The sequence below is a fragment of the Lissotriton vulgaris genome, chromosome 5 (assembly GCF_964263255.1).
Source record: "Lissotriton vulgaris chromosome 5, aLisVul1.2, whole genome shotgun sequence".
Taxonomy (NCBI): domain Eukaryota; kingdom Metazoa; phylum Chordata; class Amphibia; order Caudata; family Salamandridae; genus Lissotriton; species Lissotriton vulgaris.
In genome coordinates, this window is record NC_141693.1 from 559,793,624 (window position 1) to 559,806,620 (window position 12,997).

At 41.6% G+C, this 12,997-nt stretch overlaps 1 long non-coding RNA gene across 1 annotated transcript; it reads right to left on the reverse strand.

Moving 5' to 3' along the window:
* Positions 1 to 6,143: 6,143 nt before the first annotated feature.
* On the reverse strand, positions 6,144 to 9,898 carry LOC147711265 (uncharacterized). The gene is made up of 3 exons (XR_015295902.1): positions 9,666 to 9,898; positions 7,590 to 7,643; positions 6,144 to 6,430 (listed from the first exon to the last, which is right to left on the reverse strand). It is a non-coding gene; the product is annotated as an uncharacterized LOC147711265 (long non-coding RNA).
* Between the last annotated feature and the right edge of the window lie 3,099 nt (positions 9,899 to 12,997).

Sequence of the window (12,997 nt, forward strand, 5' to 3'; positions counted from 1 at the left end):
TCCCACACAATTTTCCTACCCACAATGCAATGCGAACGTCAAACTTTCACTAAAAATGCACATTTTCATCACAATTCTGTGAGGAAAGCTTCTGGAATCAGTGGAGAGCCGCAAATCTCCTGCCACATAGCATTCCCCCAAGTCTCCTGATAAAAATGGTACCTCACTTGTCTGGGTGGGCCAAGAGCCCTTGACACAAAAGGCCCCAAAGGGCTATATGTAGAGATCAGCTATTGGGGTAGCTGCAGCATTTGGGGCCGTGGTTGCCCGCCATCCATGGAAACCTACCAACACCAGACACTTTTGACAACTAGACCACTAGGGATGCCAGGGTGGTGTGCCTTGCATGAATCCCATTAAGTTTTCTTACCCACAATGCCCAGCAAACCTCAAACTTTGCCCTAAATCATGCATTTTTCTTACATTTCTGTGATGGAAACTTCCGGAACCCACAACATACCTATCATCCAGCTTTGCCGCACTTGTGCCGATAAAAATGCTGCACCACTTGTGTGGTTGGTCCTAGGGCCTAGGACAGGAACGGATCAAACCCAGTCAATGTGAGTCCTATCGCAAGGGCTCCCATTGGCCATGTTAGGAGTAATAATTTTAGTAAAAGTTTGAGGTTTGTAAGGGATTCTGGGTGAAACAACCCTGTAAGGGTACACATGTCACCCCACCCTAAATTCCTCCAGGCATTTAGTTTTTAAAAAGGTGCAGGTTTGCTAGGTTTACCTGGGTGTCGCGTGAGTTAGGGCCCAAAATCCACAGCTATCCATTTTGCAAAAAAATAGTCAGTTTTGAGGGAAAAAACTTGATGTATCCGTGTTGCGTTATGGGACATATCTTGTAGCGGGAACTAGGTATAATTTTTATCATGAGACTTAGGGAATACAGTGTGAAAGGAAGTTTGAGGCTCCCCGCAGATTCCAGAATTTTCTGTCACAGAAATATGAGGAAATTGTTTCTTTTTAGTCAAGGTTTGAGGTTTGCAAGGGATTCTGGGTACAACAAACTAGTGAAAGTCTCACAAGTCACCCTACTCTAAATCCCCCCGGTGTCTAGTTTTTAAAAATTTGCAGTTTTGCTAGGTTTTCCTAGGTGCTGGCTGAGCTAGGGCAAAAATCCACAGTTACCCACTTTGCCAAAAAGGGTCATATTTCAGTGGAAAAAACGGATCTGTCCACGTTTCATTTTGGGCAGTTTCCTATCGCAGTCACTAGGCCTACCCATACAAGTGAAGTACCATTTTTATTGGGAGATTTCGGCGAATGCTGGGTGGTAGGGAGTTGTGGCTCTCTGCAGACTCCTGAACTTTCCATCATAGAAATGTGAGCATTTTCTTTTTTTTGTCACGTTTAGGTTTGCAAGGGTTTCAGTGTTAAACAATCTGGTGAGAGCCACACAAGTCACTCCACCCAGAATTCCACCACGTTTTAGTTTTTATAAATGTGCAGGTTTATTGGTTTCCATAGTTGTCGCTAGAGTTAGGACCCAACATCCACAGCTTCCAACTTTGCAAAAAGTTTTAATGGAAAAAGTCAATTTTGAGTGGAAAAAGTGATGTATCCAAGTTGCATTTTAGGGCATTTTTTGTTGCAGATACTAAGCCAAACACACAAGTAAGAAACCATGTTTATCAAGAGACTTAGGGGAATGCAGGATTGAAGGACATTTGTGGCTCCCCACAGATTTCAGAACTTTCTGTCACAGAAATGTGGGGTAAATGTTTTCTTTGTCACAATTTGCTGTCAGCAAGGTATTTTGGGTAAAACCACATGGTAAGAGGCAAGCAGGGCACCCTATCCTGGGTTTCTCTATGTGTCTTGTTTGAAAAAATGAACACGTTTGCTAATTTTCCCTAGGTGGAGGCTGAGCTAGGGCCAAAAATCCTCAGTTAACCACTTTGTCCAAAAGGGTCATATTTTAGTAGAAAAATGTGATGTGTCCATATTGCATTTTGGGTCTTTTCCTGTCGCAATCACGAATCCTACCCACACAAGTGGGATAACATTTTTTGGGAAAATTTAGGGGAATGCTGGGTCGAAGGAAGTTTTTGGCTCCTCTCAGATTCCGGAACTTTCCATCACAGAAATGCAAAAAAAATGGTTTTTTAGTCATGTGGAAGAGGTGTGGTGCAGCAGCCAGGGTGCCTGACTCCGGACCACGGGGTTCACGGTTCACTCACCAGCGGCAGGCCAGCCCAGCACCATGTGATTCTGGGCAATAGCTTGCTTAATCTTTCCACAGCCCCCCGTGCGGAGAAACCACTTCGGAGGTAGCTGTGCGCTTTACAAATTCAAGGTTATTATTATTATTATGTTGCAGGTTTGCAAGGGTTTCTGCAGTAACCTGGTGAAGGCCGTACTAGTCACCCGTCCCTGGATTCCCTAAGGTGTCTCGTTTTTGAAAATGTGTGGGTTTCTTTGTCTCTAGTTGTCGCCAGAGTTAGGGCCCAACACCCACAGCTACCAACTTTGCAAAAAATTTGAGTGGAAAAAGTCAATTTTGAGTGGTAATATTGATGTATCCATGTTGCGTTTTAGGCAAAATTTTGTCATAGGCACTAGGCCTACCCTCATAAGTTAGAACCCATGTTTATCAGGAGTTTTAAGGGAATGCAGAAGTGAAGGAAGTTTGTGGCTCCCCACAGATTTCAGAACTTTCTGTCAAAGAAATGTGAGGTAAATGTGTTTTAGCCACAAATTGCTGTCTGTGGAGATTCTGGGTAAAACAACCTAGTGAGAGCAAATCAGGTCCCCCCATCCTGGATTCCCCTCGTGTCTAGTTTTAGTTTTTTTTTAAATGTACAGGTTTTCTAGGTTTCCCTGGGTGCAGGCTGAGCTAGGGCCAAAAGTCCACAGTAACCCACTTTGCCAAAAAGGGTCATATTTTAGAGGAAAATGTGGTGTCCGTAATGCGTTTTGTGTTGTTTCCTGTGGCAGTCACGAAACCTACATACACAAGTGAGGTAACATTTTCTAGGGGAGCTTTAGAGGAATACTGGGTAGTAGGACGTTTTTGGCTCCCCGCAGATTCCTGATCTTTCCATCATAGAAATGTGAGAAAAATGTCTTTTTTTAGTCAAGTTTGAGGTTTGCACGGGTTTCTGCAGCAACCTAGTGAGAGCCACACAACTAACCCACCATGGATTTCCCCAGGTGTCTACTTGTTACAAATGTGCAGGTTTGTAGCTTTCCCTTTGTGCCGCCAGAGTTAGATTCCAAAATCCACAGCTACTCACTTTGCAAAAAAAGGGTCAGGTTTGAGTAGAAAAAGTGATGTATCCATGTTTTAGACCAATTCTTATTGCATGTACTAGGGATTCCCACACAGGTGAGAAACCATGTTTAGCGGGAGACTTAGGGACATGAAGGAGGGAAGGAAGTTTGGGCTCCCCACAGATTCGAGAACTTTCTGTCATAGAAATGTGAGGTAAATGTGTTTCTTAATAAAAATGTGCATTCTGCAATGGATTTTGGGTACAACTACCTGGTGAGCGCCATGCAGGTCACCCATCCTGGATTCCCCTAGGTGTCTAGATTAATAAAATGTACATGTTCACTAGGTTTCCCCAGGTTCCAGCTAGGTTTTGGCCAATAATCCACAGCTACCCACTTGCTGAAAAAGGGTCTTATGTCAGTTGAAATAAGTGTTGTGTCCATGTTGTGTTTTAGGCAGTTTCCCTTTGCAGGCACTAGGCCTACCCACACACGTGAGGTACAATTTTTATCAGAATAGATGTGGGAGTATAGAATAATAGAATGTTTGTTATTACCAATTGGATTTCACTGCAATTTTGCCTTCCAAATGTAAGCCAGTGTGTTTGAAAGAAGACCTTATAAAATATCCTCTAAATCATATGCTTCTAAGTGTACCCACAAATTCATAGATGCACAAATAACCGTTGCTCCTAAACTCCATATCTTGTGCCCATTCAGAAATACCTAGGTTTCCTTAATACTCATTCACTCACTCATATTTCACCATAGGAATTGGTCTATACTAGTACACAGTGAAAAACCATTGTATGGTGCAGCTCAGTTGTTGGCTCTGGGTATCTCGGTTCTTGGAGAACCTAAGAACCCTATATAGCCCTGCAACCAAAAGGATCTAGAAAAGTAATGGTACATTGCTTTTGTAAATTAGGATTGTGACAAAAGGTTACAGATGAAAACTTTGGAACAAATGGCTGTTTTTTTCCAACTCATTTTTAATATTTTTTTCATTTTGACCAGCAGTTTCTTTGGTAAAGCTTTGTGGAATCTACAAATAGGACCCCTTGTTTATGAAATATGTAGCTTTCCATGATCACCTATTGGTTATACACTGACCACAAACTAGAAGTGTGTGGAAAGCACCGAAAATTGGAAAAATGGGCTACCACTTTGAAAAATGCCAAAACTATGGTAAATAGTTCGTTTTTAAAAAAAAATTAGCTGTGCATGTTCCTGAAAACTGGGAAGATGGTGACTTTAGCACAACACACTATTCTTTGAGGCCATTTGTAGGGGAAAAACAGACACTTTTATTCCCCAAACCCTGGGTATCTTTAGAATTGCCAGGATGTTGGAAAAAAGGATGCAAACTTGACATGGATACATCATGTGGACAATAAGTTATGGAGGAATAAGCACAAACAACTCGAAGTAGCCCAAAAAGGTCTGAGCACCAGGTTGGGGGAGGGCGCTGTTGGGCGAGGGTTACAGCACGGTAAGTGAAGTGCTGGAGTAAGCAAAATGTTATCAGGTATATGTGGTCAAGCAACCTCTATTCAAGTCCTCAGATACAAGTTTAGCTTTAGGGTGAATTTATGTCCAGGTTCTGGATATTTAAGTGCTCAACATGAGTTAGTATAATTCACAGACACGTAGGATCTCCATAAGAGTTGTAGTCCATACTCTTGCTACAAACCCTTGCTACCATAACACAGTGGGAGTTGATGGTGGTGGTGTTCACTTGCAAGGTGGACAGTAAACGGTACACTAAATTGTGCAACATTTTTACACAGCATATAAGGCATAGGTACAGGGCGGGCCTTTAGTATGTGGTGGTTATTAATCAATTGAGCTAGGTATCTCTGATAAGAAGCATGACTGGATTATAGATGTGCTGTTTTCTTCTATGAAGATCTTGCAGTGATTGACATGATGGGGATTAAGTAGAAGTCAAGGTTTGGAGTTGATTGCAATGTTCCTCTGGTTACATTTGGTAAATACTTAGTGTTTGGTCTGCGAGTTTCTCTTGGTGAGATTGGGAAGACAATTGGATTTGTTCTGTCCTTAGTATGAGTTGATCAGAAATGTGTGGGGGTTGTACTGAACCAGAATTGACTAATCACTTTGGACTAAGTGAACTAAAGTTGAAGGTTACACTTAAGGCTTTTTTAAATAAAACTCTAGTGTGAGAGGATGAGGTGGAAAAAAACAAACGTGAAAGAACATATGCATGCTGGGATGAGACAGAGAACAACAGATGTTCCCCAAGGTCAATCCACCCAATGAGTGTATGATTTGCAGATGTGTTGCAAGTAAAAATAACTCTTTCAAGCTGAATGTGGCAAAAAAGCGCCAGTATTAGATTTCTTTGCTTTTCAAGACTAATAGGATTTAGTAGTTGCTGAATTATATTTGGCTACACAGAGCTCTCCTTCTGGGGTGTGCACCCTGAATATCGACCACAGAACACAATATCAAGGAAATACATCAAAATAAATGTATTGAGAGGCAAATAAGTCTAGATTTTCTACACATAACTCACATATATGTACCTGGGAGGTACATGTATCTTCGAGGTATGTAGATTTGGATTTAGGAATGGTAAATCTATACTTCCCTGCATGCACTTACCTTCCAATACTGTTTAACTCCAATATTCTGTCCTCGATATTCTTATAACATGATATTCGGGTGGTGGCTGTTCAGTAGTACAATCACCTTCATGTCATTTTCCACATACCTAGTCTCTGCTATAGAAGGCAAGGTGTGATGATGCATGCAGTGGTACAGAGGACTATGAAAGCTGACTCAGGCTGAGAACAAACCAGAGTTTTTGAAACATAATTGATCACAATATAAATTCCAAGAGAATACCTATTCAACAACAAATGCCAACATTGTAGAAATAAAGAACAAGACCACAAATTCTCTAGTCTACATTAATTTAATATATCATTAACACCATCATTCTTGGCCAGAGGTAATTTCAGATATTCCAGTTAAAGGTAACATGATATTTTTGAGATGGAGAAAGCAGCAGTTGGGATTTCTGTATGTCTTCAATGTCTCCTTTACAAGTGTCTGATGGCACATGCGCATGGTCGGCTGCACGCCGGCAGGCTCTCAGTATTTTTTGCTGCCACCTGATTGCTGTTGAGTCTGTTGAGACTGTTGAGTCTGAGCTCCCTGGCATGGGTCAGGCATGCAAGCATCTGCAAAGGCAGTACAGAGAGGTGAAGCAAACTTTGAGCCATAGCACATCAACTCACATCAGCTTTGCTCCCTTGAAGGTGGCAATGCTGGACCCTTTCACTACTACAGAAGCATTAGGCAGAACCCAAAACATGACATAACCTTCGAAGATATCACACATGCATTGACCTTCTATTTTCACACGTACACTCGCTGATGTTAGGTATATTTTATAAGTTAGTAGTTGAGTGGTCATTTTGTGCTCTTTTTGTTATAATATTTAGGACTCCTGCTTTTATTATGATGCTTACAATTTAAGCAGCAATCCGACCTCAATAAACGCATTCTTGATTATAATTAAGTGAAGATAGTTTTCAGAGCCCACACCACAATTTGTTGTCATCTAAATTTACTGGTATGGGCTGAGTGTTTGTCAAATAATCCTTTGTAAATTGGCAACTCCACACTTGACCGATCATATACCATCATCCTCTTGGCATATAAGGCACTATTTTATTTGTTTGTGATATATCGTTTGGATTTCAGATCCTTCTACGGTTAAGAAAATAACAAACCTTTGCAGGTAGGAAAGTGCTTTAAACAGCATAGGAAAATGAGAAATGATATTTAAGAAAAGCCATTATCTAAACACATTACAATTGCACTTTTGGTCTGTTTCATTTTCCTTTAACTTATTTTGACATTTGCTGCAACTCTGATTTGCCAGGTTTTTTATTTAGCTTTAATATCTCACAATATAGATTAGAGCTATTATGCTACAATTGCTATTATGGCTGCCTAAGTTATAACAAGTTGTTTTGAGGGTAAGCAAGTCGCTCTTGGACACTTTTCTGGGCATAAAATGACATTTCCCCTCTCTCAAAACCAGGCAGTTGGGGGATCTTGCTGGTCAGCCACCTGCACGTGGTTTCATGTATTGGAGGTGCTGTGAACTACTGACAGGACCTACAAAACCTACACCAGTATAGAAAAGAGCTGAAGGCACACCTCTTTAAAGAACACTACATCACAACTCAGTAAAAGTCAGCTTCCCCTTTCAAAATTCTGCTACACTGTCAATAATTGTTTGACTGTATCTTTACCTTTGACCCTGTACACTGCTATGCTGTCTTTCGGCTAAGTACCACAAACATACATAGTTAGGGCAAATTCTCTTACCTTGGCCCTTTCCTGCAGACTGCTGGCCTTGACATGGGTCCACGGTTTTGCATGCTAAAAGGAAGGCAAGCTGTATATTAGTAAAAGTAAGTTTGCCCCTGTTCCACACATTGTTTTATTGGGCTTGTAGACTGAGGTCAACTGAGTCATACACAGAAATTTAGGCTGGCTTTTGTGCTACGGTATTCAGTTCTTCATGGAAGCACACAACAATCAAGATGCATCTTCAAGTCCTCGCCTGTTCACCAATCTTATGGTACCATCTCACACAAGCACAGCCAGTTGTGTTAACTTCCTCCCTCTCTGTCCAACCAACATTTAAAAAAAGGTTCAGTCCTCAATCCTCCCTTAAATATTTAGGGGCATATTATCAAGAACAGTGTTAAAATTATTGCTGCTTTGTGGGCAGGAAACTGTCGCTAAAGTGGTGATAATGGGCTTGATAATGAGCCCTTGTGAATTCCCATAGAAGCCCAGGTTCTGGTGTGAGCCTGGGCTTCTATGGGAATTCACAAGGGCATATTATCAAGCCCCTTATCGCCGCTTTAGCAGCAGTTTCTTGCAGCTAATGCGGCAATAATGTTATCGCCTGTCTTGATAATATGGCCCAAAGACTGCTGATGCTAAGTAGGCCAACCACCTAATAAATTAAGACACTCTGCAAAAAACAATTCACCATACAGCATGTAAATTCCCAGAAGACAGTAAATGTAGAGTAGTTTTCGTGTTGAGCTAACTAAACAAAGTGTTCTGACAGCGCAAACAAGCAAAGCACATTCAAATCAATAACACGTTAAACGGTTAGAATGCATCAAAACATTGTGCACGTTCATGGCAGTGGAGAAGGGCAAAGTTGAGTGTCTAAAGACAAACTGATATGATTGGCGGATGCTGCCCCAATACTCTTCTTAGGTTGATACAATAGATGAGGGTGTGGCGCCATTTGAGATCAGCCCTGAGGTGGCCAGATTTACAGAGGAACAGACACTATGGCCCAGATATATGAAGCCTTTGTGTTGTCCTTGCATTGTGCAAGGCGATGCCACAACAACCCAAAGGCTTCAGTAATATTTACAAAGCCACGCAAGGAACAATTAGTGCCGCCTTGCATGGCTTAGTAAAGAAAAGGCAACACAACTGCTTGTGCTGTGTCACGTTACATTTTAACATGGATTCACCCATGAGTTTTGGAGCAGATATTCCTGGGGACCCGTACACATAGCTAGGCTTTCCCCAGTGGGAAGTTAAGTACCCAGGGACCAGAAATCAAATGCTACTGGGGGGCCTGCATCACTGATTGTGCTATCCACTTAAGTAGCCTTGTAAAACATGCCTCAGCCCTGCCATTTCAGCCTGTGTGCAGTTTCAAACTGCCGATTCGACCTGGCAAAATAAAACCTTTTGCCAAGCCTAAACTTTCCTTTTTAAGACATATAAGTCACTTGACATTATACTGACCATTGCCCACCCCTGCCATAATTTCTTAGTTTATCTCAGACTTCTCCACCTCTGCCTTAGAAACTTCACCAAGGGAAAGAGTTTCTTGTTGCTTTCTGGCGGTATTGTCTTTCGTGATTTAGCAAGAGAGTAGCGCATAGCCTTGAAAGCTGAAGCAGAATTTTGGTGAACTCTCCTCCAAGCCTCTCTTGAAGTGCGTATGATTCTCGGGGGCATTGCTTGGCCAATAAGATGGGGGTAGGGGTGACCTTCAGATTTTCCAACAATCACCCTGGCGTATACAGTTAAAGCACATTATGAAGCAGGCAGGGTGCATGAGAGGAACTTGAGGAGCAGTGGAAAGAAAGAGGAATGCGGATTGGTAGAGGTGCAAATGATGAAATAACCAACATTTTTGAGAAAAGAAAGGAGAGTGTGTGCTTGTGTGTGTGTTTTTGCCTCAATGTATGTAAAAACATTCCTGGTGAATTCCAACAGACACCTCATCACACCTAACTGAAATCACCTGTACCCAACAATTTATTGGAAAATACATTTATTAGGGGGTGTAACGCCCTAAACACCCCTCCACCCCCCACGCTATGTCTCTGATGACTCTACAGGATGTAAGGTACTTACGGTCTTGAGAACAAGCGTCCTGGACCTGGGTCTTCTGGCTACATCCTCCGCCCTTAGCCGACATGGTTCCTGTTAGCACTGAGTGGCACAATCTGCGTCAAGAAGATGGCGGAGGGTGTATGCTTCGGTGATGTGGGGCTCGTGGGCTCGGCGTCTTCTTTATATACACGAGTCGGTGCCCTGACCGGTACTTGAATCAGCATTCAGGAGTGTTTAATGAGCCTTCAAAATCCAGGAAAATTGGTCTAAGGGGTTGCGCTCAGCCCTGTAATTGCTTTGTTTGCTTCCTCTGGGGCAGGGTGGGTGTATCGCATTGCTGACGTTTCTAAACGGTACACTTTTAAGTGTCTATTCTGCTGGTGTGGTTCACAAGTCAATTAAGCTTTTTCATTTGTGAATCATTTTCTCTAATTATTCCCAGCGCCGAAATGTCAATGTGATTCTTGGCTTGTTTTTTTAAGTTGGGTGACTGAGTTAGTACTATTTAAAAGTGCTAAAATAGTTCCCAAAAACAGGCAACAATCCACTAAAGATGAAACCCCATTCTACTGTCACTTGCATACCTATTGTGAAATGTAACTTCCCAGGGCACATTTTCTGCTCCGATTCTTCTCTTGTTAACATGCTCGTAAAAAAGAATCTGAGAAGGCTGCCACAGTGAAGTACACGAAATGCAGCACTAACCTATAATTAAAAGCTTATCCTTTAGAATAATTTTTCATATTTCTAAACATTATTAATGCGGGTGTTTACATTAACCAATTTAATGAAATTCAGTTGATCGATCATAGAAGGCGGAGATGGCCATGCAGGGGTTCAGAATAACACCATGCAGTCGACACCACAGTCAAAAGTGTTAACTCGGAAAGCCATTTTACTGGCATAAGGTAAGTATCCACACAGAAGGATATGGAGAAAAGGGATACTCAAAGATGATCCATTTTCAAGTCCAGCTCCCATAATGCATCTCTCTGGTCCTCCATGATCCACACGATGCAGTTCTGCTGTACCGTGTAAGGCAGTACCCTAGCGTCATCCAGATACAATTTCCAGGCACCGAGTTACATTTTCTGATATGTCGCAGCTATGATATCCACCCATGTAAGATTATAAAGTAAATTGAATGGATTAAAGAACTACAATGGTACGTTGTGGATGCATATAACAAAGGATTTCTAAGTACACAGTGATAGGGCTAAGTGAGAAATTGAATGCAAGGGAAAACTCTGGAGATCTAGTGGTAGATTTACAAGAACTGGCCGATATTTGCATATTTCCAGAGATGCACCTGTTCAATTGCATGACAGAAAAATAGTCTTGCGCCGCCATAGATGCGGTGCACCGTGGGGCAAGGACAGACAGATGCGTGACGCATCTTCTGCTGGAAAGGCAATGCATTGCTGAAGTCCTGTTGTAAGCACGACGCAACTTCAGCAATGGTCAGGGATGCCTATTCTGACCATGCTGCGTCACTCCTTACACCTGCTTCAAGCAGGCGCAATGTTTTGATGCAGTGGCGTCGTAAAAGTCACTCAGTGAAATCTTGTACATTTGACTGAGTCACTTTTACAAGTTTTCCTTGCGACGGAACGCCCAACCTGCATACATTATACCTGACACTGGTATAATGTAGCGCAGGGCTGTACAAAGTGACATATCTCCCTAGATGCGTCACGTTGCAAATAAATCGCTTCCTGGCGCATTGTTTACGGCTTCGCTGCATCACAGAAGTGATGCAACAGCAGCGTAAAGTTGTCTCAAGGGTCTTGTAAGTCTGCCCCCTAGATGGTTTTTAAAGGCGTACACATAGGAGTTGGACAAAACGGAGAAAGCTTCTGGTAGCCAGTGGGGTGCAAAGTATGAAATAAGCGACCTATACACTAGGGGTATCTAACATATGTCCAGTAGGGTCGGGAACATATTAGTTTTACGGGATAATTACTGATTGAATAAATGTTATCTTTAGATTCATTGTGTGTACATTTACTTTTAGGCCCAAAACCAGTTCCAGGAACAGTTTGAAAAATCTGGGTATAAAGATTGACTTAGCCTTAACTCTATCTTCTCAAATTGATGCTAATGTCAAATCACTTTTTTTCAGCTTCATTCATTGAAACGGATTCTGCATTTTTCATAAGATTATAAGATTTAACTTCTAAATCTGTTTACTTCTTCTTGCCCTGACTAATTTAATGAGGTCTATCTTGACCATTCTGAAAATGTGTTTAACAATTTACTGTTAGTCTAGAATTGTGCAGTTAGACTAGTATTGGGCTTAGGCCCAGGGGGTCTTATTACTCCAGCCTTGACTTTGTTGCACTATTTGCCTATCAAAAATTACACCCTATTCAAGTCCATGCGTCTAATCAACAAGGCCATGTTTAACTCTCAGCAATCTCATCTTAGTCAACATTTTCATCTGTACTGACCACACAGAGACTTGTGTTCCAAGCACAAATTACTGCTCACAGTATCCAAGACTCGTCCACAGTCCTTCGGTGGATTTGCATTCTCAGTGGTTGCTGCCTCATGGTGGAACCGATTGCCACTTCATCTTCTCCAAGATGTCAATCTGTTCAAATTTCGGAGCCTTCTTCTGATATTTACTATACCTTCTAATCTTTTTAACGATCGAACCTTTTAAGTTGTACGCATCACTTTTATACTGAAATAGCTGTATCGATTGTATTGTATTTTTGTATGTTTTACCTGTACTTTTATGGCCTTATCATGCTGAAATAAAGTATCTCTTGACTTGACTTGTTCAAATTTCGAACATTGTTTAAATAAGTGACTGTTTCCAATTGTATAGAATCCCTCACTAGTATTGTTAATTTTTATCTTTGCGGTAGTTTTCTCCTAATAGTTAGCTATTGTTTCAATTTTTGCGTTTTTAGCACCAAAATATCCTTAGTAGGTGAACGTAAACTCTTTACAAAGCCTCCACAAATTACAAAACAAATAAAGAAATGTAGCTATTCTGAAAAGTGTTCATGGATCTAGCCTGTCTGCATCAGCTATGGACTACCCTGCTAGAAAGGAACCTTTGAGCAGGCCATACAAATGGATCCAAGGTAGAAGTAGTTCGCTGTGCATGAAATGTCCTCATACTTCGAAATCCTCAGGCCCAACACATCTATCCAAGTGTGGTACTGAAATCTGGAGGCAGGTGACTAAATTAACATCCTTTATTCAGGAACAACTTCACCCAAGACGGGCAGTGACCAGTTGGCTCAGATCCCAGGAGCAACTGGGAAGGTCAGCTGGAATCTTGGCCTACTGTTCCCTGCCAGCATAACCACATTACAGTGTTGACAATGGCATCATTTAAA